General features: G+C 51.7%; 1 protein-coding gene across 1 annotated transcript in view; it reads right to left on the reverse strand.

The window, feature by feature from the left end:
• Window positions 1–10,974, reverse strand: part of LOC128830060 (protein phosphatase 1 regulatory subunit pprA-like) — a 47,360-nt gene extending 36,386 nt beyond the window's left edge. The window contains exon 1 of the mRNA XM_054015714.1: window positions 10,905–10,974. The gene's annotated coding sequence lies outside the window, so the exon portion shown is untranslated. The remainder of the gene's footprint in view (window positions 1–10,904) is intronic.
• Between the last annotated feature and the right edge of the window lie 179 nt (window positions 10,975–11,153).

Below are 11,153 nucleotides of genomic sequence, written 5' to 3' on the forward strand. Positions count from 1 at the left end.
CTCAAAAATGCATCCCTTTCCCAATGAAAAGTAGCCTGTTCCCAAATACAAATGGGTTCACTCCCATCAAAAGGCGGCTTTGGGCATTCAGATTTGAAATGTGTACATGTTTACAATTCAAAATTTTGCAACTCTTCAGGATGCTAAAAAACCAGCTATTTTGTCACTTTTTGGAAAACCCAAAGGGCTCAAAACTGTCTCCTGAAATGAAACCTCAAGATGTTTCCATGCAAAAATTTGTAGACAACACACCAGTTTTGCACGTCTTCACCAAACTTATCACATCTTCACCAGCCCCACTGTAAATCGATCTACGCTACGGCGACTTAAGTTACATAACTTACGTAACTTAACTAGCGTAACTTAATTGACTTACCTCGTTAGTGTAGACCAGGCCTGTGTGTTGGAAATAATGTTAAAGCCCCTAATTAAAAGGAGAGAAGCAAAATTCATTTTACTACGTAAGCCCATTGCTCTTAAGCGCTAACACATGGGAGACCTCACCAATGTGGTTCTTAGGCCCAGCTAAAGAAAGGATTTTTGAAGAATGCAGTAAGTCAACACAAAACCCCTGGCACCAGCACAGCAAGTTTGCAACCATGCTCTGAAGTGTATTTCAGAAGGAAAGTTCTAAATGCCTCAGGGCTCTAGTCAACCGGAGAAGGGCTGTACATTCCTGTTAGAAGGGAGCTATATGCCTGTTAGAGGCAGGAAAAGGCCTCCTACTGTTTTCATGAGCTGAAAGCAAGCAACTGCCTTTTATCTCAAAGATCTCTGCAAAGAGTTAGAATAATGCAGTTCCTTCAACCTTAGGGTTACCATATTTTGTGCCTCCAAAAGGAGGACACTCCACGGGGCTCTGGCCCGGCCCCCAGCCCCGCCCCCTCCCCCGCCCTAACTCCGCCCCCTCCCCAAAGTCTCCGCCCCCTCCCCTGCTTCCCGCGAACATTTAATTCGCGGGAAGCCTGAGCAGGTAAGGGGGAGTGTGGGGGGAGGAGGTGCGGCCCAGGCTGGCCCCCCCGGCGGCTCCAGCCTGGGTCGGCTCGGGCCCTGGGGTGCCGGCCCTGGCCCCCGGCCGACCACCCCCGGCCCGCCCAGCACTGCCTGCCGGCCGGCCCCCAGCAGCCCAGCGCACCCCCCCGGCTCCCGGCCCCGGCGGCCCAGCGCACCCCCCCCGGCTCCCGGCCCCCGGCGGCCCAGCGCACCCCCCCGGCTCCCGGCCCCGGCGGCCCCGCGCACCCCCCCGGCTCCCGGCCCCGCGCACCCCCGGCGGCCCCGCGCACCCCCCCGGCTCCCGGCCCCGGCGGCCCCGCGCACCCCCCCGGCGGCCCGGCCCCCCGGCCCCGTGGCCCAGCGCACCCCCCCGGCCCCGCGCACCCCCCCGGCGGCCCGGCCCCCCGGCCCAGCGCACCCCCCCGGCCCCGCGCACCCCCCCCCGGCGGCCCAGCTCCCGGCCCGACCCCCCGGCTCCCAGCCCCGCGTCCCAGCTCACCCCCCCGGCGGCCCGACCCCGCGGCCCAGCTCACCCCCCCAGCGGCCCGACCCCGCGGCCCCGGCCCGGCACTGCGCCCCTGGACCCCGGCCCGGCCCTGCGACCCCGGCCCAGCCCTCCCTCCCGATTTTCCTGGACATGCCCGGCTTTTGGGGATTTCCCCCCGGACGGGGATTTGAGCTAGGGTTACCATATTTCAGCGAGCAAAAAAGAGGACGGGAGGAGCCCCGCCCTAGCCCCGCCCCTGCCCCTCCCACTTCCCGCCCCCCCTGACCTCCCAACCCTCCCCCCGTTCCTTGTCCCCTGACTACTCCCTCCTGGGACCCCTGCCCCTAACTGCCCCCCAGGACTATCTAAGCCTCCCTGCCTCTTGTCCCCTGACTGCCCCAACCTTTATCCACACCCCCACCCCCAGACAGACCCCTGGGACTCCCACGCCCCATCCAACCACTCCCCACCCCCTGACAGCCCCCCCCCAGAACTCCCAACCCATCTAAACCCCTCTGCTCCCTGTCCCCTGACTGCTCCGATCCCTCTCCCCACTCCTGCCCCCTGACAGCTCTCCCCCAGAACTCCCAAACACTCCCCCCCTGCTCCTTGTCCCCTGACTGCCCCCTCCTGGGACCCCTGCTCCTAACTGCCCTCCAGAACCCCACCCCCTACCTAAGACTCCCTGTTCCTTGTCCCCTAACTGCCCCCTCCTAAGACCCCCCCCCAACTGCCCACCAGGACCCTACCCCCTACCTGTACCCTGACTGCCCAAAACTTTCTCCACTCCCCCCAAAAAGCCCCCCCCCCCGTTTCTTGACTGCCCCCTCCAGAACCTCCCTGCCCCTTCTCCTGCCCCCCTTACCCTGCTGCTCAGAACAGAGTGTTGGGCTCTGTGCGAGCCGGACACGTGGCTGAGCTCCCCAGCACAACAAAACCCGGTCCCTGGCCCTGCACAACAAAACCCGGTCCCAGATCCGGACCGGGTTGCAGGGGAGAGCTGCCCTTGTATCAGCACAAAGTGCTCTCGCTCCCGTTTTGCTACGCTGCATGGCAGAAACCGCTCCAGTTGCAAAAGGGGAGGGCTGCACTTTGTGCTGAGACACTTGCTCAGAATGCAGGGCGGAGCTCCTCTCCAGCTGCTCCGGAGTCCAGCCCGGGACTTTCCTGCAGCCCTCCCAGCCGCTCACTCTGCTGTGCCGGGGGAGGGGGAAATCCCGGACATTGTGAGTGCTTTACAAATTCCCCCCGGACGCTATTTTTAGCACAAAAAGGAGGACATGTCCGGGTAAATCCGGACGAATGGTAACCCTATTTGAGCCCCCAAAAGCCGGACATGTCCGGGAAAATCTGGACGTATGGTAACCCTATTCAACCTAGCACCTTCTACACGTTCACACTCCTGAGTGACCTCGTTAAGCCAACCTCATTTTCTAGTGTACACCAGACCTCAGATTCAATACCTCGATTGTAACCTCATTGGGACAGGGACCATGTTTTTGTTCTATGTTTGTACAGCACCTACCACAATGGGGTTCTGGCCCATGACTGGGGTTCCTGGGCACTATCATAAGACAAATAATAACTAATAGATTTTAAATCCATTTAGTTCTACAGGCAAGGCCTCAGATCAGAATTTAAGATCTCTCATTGTCAAATACTTCATAATAGTTTTGTGAGCCTGAGAAAGGCCCCAGAACAGTATCTATTTAAAAAACAGGGAATAAACTACCATTCCGAGTTCTAGGTCTCAGTGAATCTTGTACACACTTGTAATAGGCTTGGAAGGATTCAATTATTTTTTTAAATCAGTAAATGTCAATAAACATCAATTTCACTGCAAACACACAAACCCACACAAAATATTTCCATATACGACAATCAAAATGTACAGAGCGGCAAAGTAAGAAAAATGCTGCTTGAGAAATTATTAGAGTTTGATTTAAAGATGTATATTTGACACGGGGCCTTGACAATTTGCATTTTAGCAGTTATAAAGCTTTAACTTTTTGAATCTCAACATCTACTGTCATTAAATAATTGTCTGAGTCCCTATAATTTTCCATATAAATAAATAAAATAAGTTAATGGAGATAGCCCATCTCCTAGAACTGGAAGAGACCTTGAAAGGTCATCAAGTCCAGCCCCCTGCCTTCACTAGCAGGACCAAGTACTGATTTTGCCCCAGATCCTTAAGGGGCCCCCTCAAGGATTGAACTCACAACCCTGGGTTTAGCAGGCCAATGCTCAAACTACTGAGCTATCCCCCCACCCCCATAACTGTGAAAATTTAAATTGATAAAAAATAGGGGGGGGGGAATGCTTAAAACCCTTAATTTTGAGCAACTGAAAATTCAAATGGATAAAAATCTAAAAAAATGCTTAAAATAAACATTGATGCTATCCATTAAAATCACCAAAAAATAAAAATCGAATTCTGCCAAGTCTAGCTATTAAAATTGCACCAAATCATCCATGAAGGCAGAGCACACACGTTAGTGACCACAACAAAGTAACACCAGTCCTGCTCCAGTGAAGGTCATGGGAGGTTTGCCTCTGGCTTCAGTGGGTGCAGGATCAGACCAAAAGGGAAAGAAGGATTAAAACAAAATCATGGGAGGCAGAAAGAGATTTAAACAAATCTTAGGGTGATGATCTTTTTAAATGAAATGAGGTCAGTACTGCTGAAAGGTGCCAGACTGACTGTCCGGGAACAGAAGCCTTCATAGGTAGAAGTCAGGCAAAGATAACGCAAGCGTCATTCACAGTGTCCAGAGATTGACCCTTTCGATCCTTACTGCAAACACAGGAGTGACTCTAACACAGTGATTCTCAAACTTTTGTACTGGTGACCCCTTTCACATAGCAAGTCTCTGAGTGCGACCCCCCTTATAAATTAAAAACACTTTTTAATATATTTAACACCATTATAAATGCTGGAGGCAAAGCAGGGTTTGTGGTGAAGGCTGACAGCTCGCAACCCCCCACGTAATAACCTCGCGACCCCCTGAGGGGTCCTGACCCCAAGTTTGAGAACTCCTGCTCTAGCATGAGTAGACATAGCCGAGCTAGCTTTGATCTAGCTAGCTTGAGTAGCAATATCAGGGAAGTCACAGCAGCTTGGGCAGCAGTACAGGTGACCTCCCTGAGCACATCCCAGGTACATCTCCACTGCATTTTAAAACGCGTGGTTGCGAGTCTCAGAGCTCAGGTCTACGGACTCAGGCTCACAGGGTCCATGCTATGGCGCTAAAAATAGCTACCCAGATATTGCAGCTCGGACTTCGGAGCCTGAGAAGTGCGGGATTGGCTTCACTGCTGTTGTTACTTGAGCTAGCTAGATTAAAGCTAGCTCAGGTACGTCTACACATGCTGCAGCCACACCCCGATTGCAGTGTAGACATACTTCTAGTCATGGGCGCCGACTCCGTGGGTGCTCCGGGGCTGGAACACCCACGGAAAAAAATTGGTGGGTGCTCAGCACCCACCAGCAGCTCCCCGTGGCCCCACCCCGCTCCCCTGCTCCAACTCACCTCCGCCTCCTCCGCGAGCATGCCGCCGCATCCTGCTTCTCCCCCCTCCCTCCCAGAGCTTGCGATGTGAAACAGCTGATTCGCGGGGCAGGGAGGGATGGGGGAGGAGGGGGAACACAGCACGCTGGGTGAAGAGGCGGGGCTGGGGCGGGGATTTGGGAAGGGATCCAACAGGGGTAGGGAGGGGGCGGAGTTAGGGCGGGGACTTTGGGGATGGGGTTGGAATGGGGGTGTGGCCAGGGGTGGGGATGGGGTGGAGGCGGGGCCAGGGGCGGGGAAAGGGGCGCGGGTACCCACCGGCGCCAGAGAAAGTTGGCGCCTATGCCTCTAGTCTCTTTGTTCAGACTGCTCAGAAGGATAAAGGCCATTTGCTAGGGTAGATTTTGTGATGACGTGAACACCTGTTTGCTGGGAACTGGACTAAGGACCATAACTCTGTTTATATAGACCACTGCTCTGAACTGTCAGATGATAATGATTTTTGGCTGCAGCTGACCAACAGAGAGGTAAAGGGCTCTATTTCTCTTCATTATTCTCCTGAGCCAGGCAGTTCCCCAACCCCTCCCTCCCACAAAAGAATTTCACCTTGTAACTGAAATGTTGGAAGGGACTTTGAAAGTGCTTGCCAGCCAGATGAGGGTAACCTTCCACGGGTGCCAAGCAATAGGAAAATGGTCAGATGTTTTATGAGCCGAGACTTTATTTTTATTGTTACGCTGGAGTGGTTCAAAAGAGGCAATTTGTTCTGCGGCAACGTACTCAGGAAGTGAGGGGCAGCAGATTGATCGTGGGGGAGAAAACTTTGAAGCGAGGAGGAAGTGACTAGAAAGAGAACAAGGATAACCGAACACAAGTCTGCAAGAGGTTATTAATGACAGGAAGCGAGATCGATCATTCTGACCCGCACAGCCGTTGAGGAATCGCAGGTACAAAGTCCTGGACACACTAAAACGCTCCAGTGAGCAAGACTATTTTTCTTTGTTTGATGCTACTGAACTGTGTTGCTTTTTAATAATATATAAACGAATAACAGAGGGCCTGACCCAAAGCTAAATGAAATCAATGGGCTCCTTTGTATCAACTTCAATAGGTTTTTGGATCAGGCCCTGTGATCCTAAGAATGCCTTTATGCCAACTGGCAAAGGGCCCACCTAACACACTGTTGTCAAAATCTTTAGCCCAACAATGTCTTGTAAGGTATCATTAAAAAACTGGTGAACCGCTATCACGACGATCAGTGTGTGATGTATGCACGGCTTGTGTGTAAAGAGTTAAGTACACATGCTGGAAATATGTTCTTAAAGCCCACCCTAGGCAAAGGACTGTGGATTTACCCGTCTGTCTGGATCAGGCTAACAAGCAATGGTCAACACAAGTACATTTGCATCTCAAGTCAGCAAAGTGATCAAGCCAATCGAAAAAGCAAATTGAACAGTGGATGAAGGCGGAGCTTGGCGCTTGCAACCCAGAGAACAAGCAGCCAGGGAGAGGAACTCTGTCTGGGTTTACTTTTCAAAAGGAAAGAAAAGAGGGATTCCTTTGTTACCCATCACTTAGGGGACAAAGGGAACGGAACCCTCTGATTCTGTGAATGGTGGGTCCCCCTGCCTACGGGGCTGGAGTTGCTGGTAGCTTGATGTAAGAGAAAACCGCTTAGGCAAAGATTGCAGCTTCCTAAAGTTGCGTTTTAGTCACTAAGACGTGTGCTATTTTTGTTTTGCTTGTAACCAGCCCTGTCTCTTTATCTCCTGCTGAGTACCACTTAACTCTCTGTTCTTGATCAATATACTGTACGCTAAGTTTTACAATAAACCCTCTCGGTGCTGTGTATTAAAGTGAAATGTGGGTCCTCCGCTGAGCCAACAAGCTGGTGCGTGCACGGCCTTTCTGGAGGTAGCGGACGTGGTAATTTCTGAGAGTGTCCAGTGAAAGGGACGTCTCTGGGGAACTGGGGTTGAATGTTACCTGCAAGGCAAGGTTTAGACTGGCAGACGCTCGAGGAGTTTGCTGGTGAGGCGGGAGCTGACACACAGTTTGAGCTCCAGCAAAACTCTCCTTTGCTGAGGCAGAGTGGTAACAGTGGCTTACGGTTCTGGGCTCCCTGAGGAGAGTGTCACAGGCTCGTACACTTTAAACAGCGCCTTTCATCCTGAGGGTCCCCAGAGTGCTTTACAAAACTGATAACAGAAACTACACATGAAGGGGTAACTTTACCCACCCCTGAAATGCAGCCAGCTCTGGGGCGTACACAGCAGATGTTTAAAAGCGCACAGACAGCATCTTAGGGTGCAGGAAGTGAGGAATCCTTGACCCAGTTCAGAGTCACCCCTCCACCAGCTCCCTCTCTTCTATTGCATCAAACAGAAGCTACTCGTCTTCATTTGCAACGCCTGCACCACCAGTCTTCAACCAGTATCACAAATGTCAATTCCCGCTGGTGTGAAGCAGAACCCGCTGCACCAGATCCTGAACTGCAATGCAGACAGGGGGCTGTGCCCAGTGGCAAGCCATGACAAAATCCTGGGAGAAAAATCACTTTAATGGGAGAGCTTCATGACCTGCTGGTGTAGGGAGACAACACAACGGATAAGCCTATAGACCTGGCTATATTCAGAGTTACAAATGTGGAAGCAGAAACTGGAGTTTCCTTAAAGGTATCTGCTTCTAATTCCCAGCCTCAGACGACTCCTTTTACCAGATACAGCACTTTAAGAAACAAATGCCAGGGAAGTAGCTTTAAAAAAAAAAAATCAGAGAAGGCCCAAGTAAAAGCTATTTGCAGGTAACCTGTGGGTCAGATGAGACCACTTCCTGAGTGGGTCCCAGGCCAGATGAAATTTGCAGGCAATGAGGAGGCAAAGGCCATCAGAGACGGAATTGCCCAAGCAGAGGGAAGCCACAGCAAGGAAAACTAGAAATTGGTGATGCAGTTGGACCACCATCAGCAACTATTAGAATGGTCCATGCGAAGAGCAGCCCAGAAGCCCGTTACTCCATGGCTGGAGACGGCTGGAAAACCACAGTGCTGCTGGATGCAGGGTCTGAAAAAAGTCTGATCCCTGCAAAACACCCAGCGCCAAAGGGAAGGAAAATGTGTATTGCAAGAATTAAATTGGCAACTATTAGTCATCAAACACAGCCAGCAACAGGAGAAATCCAGCTCCCACTGAACTTTTGTTGTGGTGACCAATATTTCTAGTGGCGGTATATTGGGAGTAGATTTCATCTGAAGGCATTTTCACAATTTCGGGGTAACTGCATCTGTATTCATCCCTCCGCGGTCCACTCCAGGTGTTCCCAGTCATGTCTCAGGTCTCCAGCCAGCCCCTGTCTCTGGGCAGGGACCTTTGTCCCCCACTTTTCTGACCAGGAGTTTTAAGGTTGCACATCTCCCTGACTTACACTCCCTGCTTATCCCGCATGCCAGTCAGCCTAACGACCAGTGCCTGTACTTTGCTCTCTCTCTGAGTGCAATGAACAGTGTGGTCGCAGCAGTTACAAGTTCCCATACAGCTCTTTCTAAGCAAGCACATTTATTCTTAAGGCAAAGGCATTACAGAGAAAACATATAAAAAACAATAAACAGATTTAAACACACACAAAACATACAAAGCATTGTCCTGTTTTGGGCCCCACACTACAAGAAGGATGTGGAAAAATTGGAAAGAGTCCAGCGGAGGGCAACAAAAATGATTAGGGGGCTGGAGCACATGACTTATGAGGAGAGGCGGAGGGAACTGGGATTGTTTAATCTGCAGAAGAGAAGAATGAGGGGGGATTTGATAGCTGCTTTCAACTACCTGAAGGGGGTTCCAAAGAGGATGGAGCTCGGCTGTTCTCAGTGGTGGCAGATGACAGAACAAGGAGTAATGGTCTCAAGTTGCAGTGGGGGAGGTTTAGTCTCTGTATCCTAGTCTCTGGAAAACCTGCCTGATCCAGTCGATTTCAACCACTGCAGGGGCTGGAACTTCTTTGGAGTCCTTTACAGTCTCAGGAGTAGCCACCTCCTACTGCTTTTAGTTCCTCTCATAGAATCATAGAATATCAGGGTTGGAAGGGACCTCAGGAGGTCATCTAGTCCAATCCCCTGCTCAAAGCAGGACCAATCCCCAACTAAATCATCCCAGCCAGGGCTTTGTCAAGCCTGACCTTAAAAACCTATGCATTTATTAAAACTATATGAGCAATTATGGACACTCACTGATATTATGATTTGAAGTCTATGCCCAAACAAAGGGAGAAACAGGCTTTCTCCCTGACAAGATGGAAGATAGGAGGGAAATATAAGCAGAAGAAAAAAAGCCACTTAGGAAACACAGGGAACTGTGCCCTGTGAGCCTATGAAAGCAGGATCCCCTAGTCTGGAGGGCTAGGGATGCTGGTAACTTGATGTAAGAAAGAAAACTGCTTAAGCAAAGATTGTATCTTGCGAAGATTAAGTTTTAGTCACTGGAAAGCATGTTTTATTTAGTTTTATTTGTAACCAGACCTGTCTTTTTCTTTTGCTTAGTATGATGTACATCTCTGTTCTTTGTTAATAAACCTATTCTTGATTTTACTACAAAACCATCTCAGTGCTGTTTATTAAAGTGATGTGTAAGTCTTCAGCTACCCTAACAGGCTGATGTGGAGGCAGCGAACTTGGTGACTTCTGGGAGTGTCCTGTGAGAGGGACTGGAGAGAATCGGGCCTTTACTGATTGGTACCTGCAAGGCAAGGTTTAGACCAGCAGAGTCTTGAAGAGTTTGCTGATGAAGCAGACGGGCTGGTGTGGCAGGGAGCGGACACGTAACTCAGCAACAGCAAAGCTCTAACTCTTGCTAAGGCAGAGTAGTAACACAGTGGCTCACAATTCTGGGTGGCCTGAACATGACACCTTAGGCTAGGTCTACACTACCCGCCTGAATCGGCGGGTAGAAATCGACCTCTCGGGGATCGATTTATCGCGTTCCGTTGGGACGCGACAATCGATCCCCGAATCGACGTTCTTACTCCACCAGCGGAGGTGGGAGTAAGCGCCGTCGACAGAAAGCCGCAGAAGTCGATTTTGCCGCCGTCCTCACAGCGGGGTAAGTCAGCTGCGATACGTCGAATTCAGCTACGCTATTCACGTAGCTGAATTTGCGTATCTTAAATCGACTCCCCCCTGTAGTGTAGATGTACCCCCAGTTTGCTTGTTAAAGGACAAACAGTTTGCTTCACTCTCAGGAAACGGGGCTAGAACAAGCTCACGGCAGCTCTGATAGTGTAAGAATTTTGTTCTTGCTCATTCTAAAGTAACAACAAATGTTACTCCATCCACCGCCTGATCTAAAGCCCACTGCAGTCAATGGGAGTCTTTCCTAGGACTTCAGTAGCCTTTAGATCAAGCCCCTAGCCATTACCCAAACCTTAGACTAGGTAAGATTTTGTATTTTGATGATGGTTTCCTCTCTGTACTGTAAGCCCTTTGGAATTAGGGGCTTTTCCATTGGGGTCTGTCCTCTCCGACCATTCTCAGATAAAAGGACAGTGACCTGGGGAGAGCAGAGGAAGAAGGTGCCTCTCCTGGAGCCTTCGGTGGAAGGTGTAGGGTAGGAGGGTATTCGTTCCCAAGAAGGCCCAACAAGGTCAGTTCCAGGGAGCGGGGGTAGGAACTGGGGAAGGCTGGTGCCCGTCTAGACTGTAAGCTCGTCAGGCCAGAGCGGTGTCCCGTACAGCACCGAGCGCGCTGTCGGCATTCAACCAGCATTCGCGTTCATTCGTGCGCATCCTCCCACTGATCAGTCTAGCCTTAGCCAATAATCGAGCAAAACTCAGGGGCGCAGTCCCCCTCCCGCTCCAGGCCAGGGGCACGCACGCACCCCGCGAGCTTGCAGCCCAGAAGCGGCTCGCTCTGGGTAAGCTTTTACCTGTGGGCCTGAAATCCTCCCCACTCCCTGTGGGGAGCTGCTCTGCCTCCCAGCGGCTGCCGCCTCCTCGTCCTCCTGCCCCCACCCCGCTCCCTCCAGTTGCTACAACAGCTCGTCCCCACGGGCAAGCCCAGGGCCAGGGGAGCGCTGGCAGCCGAGGAACTACAACTCCCATCAGCCCCCGGGAGCCCGGAGCCGCGCTCCACAAGGTGCCGGAGTCCATGGAACAGGCGCGCGGAGGGTTCTGGG

This window comes from Malaclemys terrapin, chromosome 1 (assembly GCF_027887155.1).
Source record: "Malaclemys terrapin pileata isolate rMalTer1 chromosome 1, rMalTer1.hap1, whole genome shotgun sequence".
NCBI lineage: Eukaryota > Metazoa > Chordata > Testudines > Emydidae > Malaclemys > Malaclemys terrapin.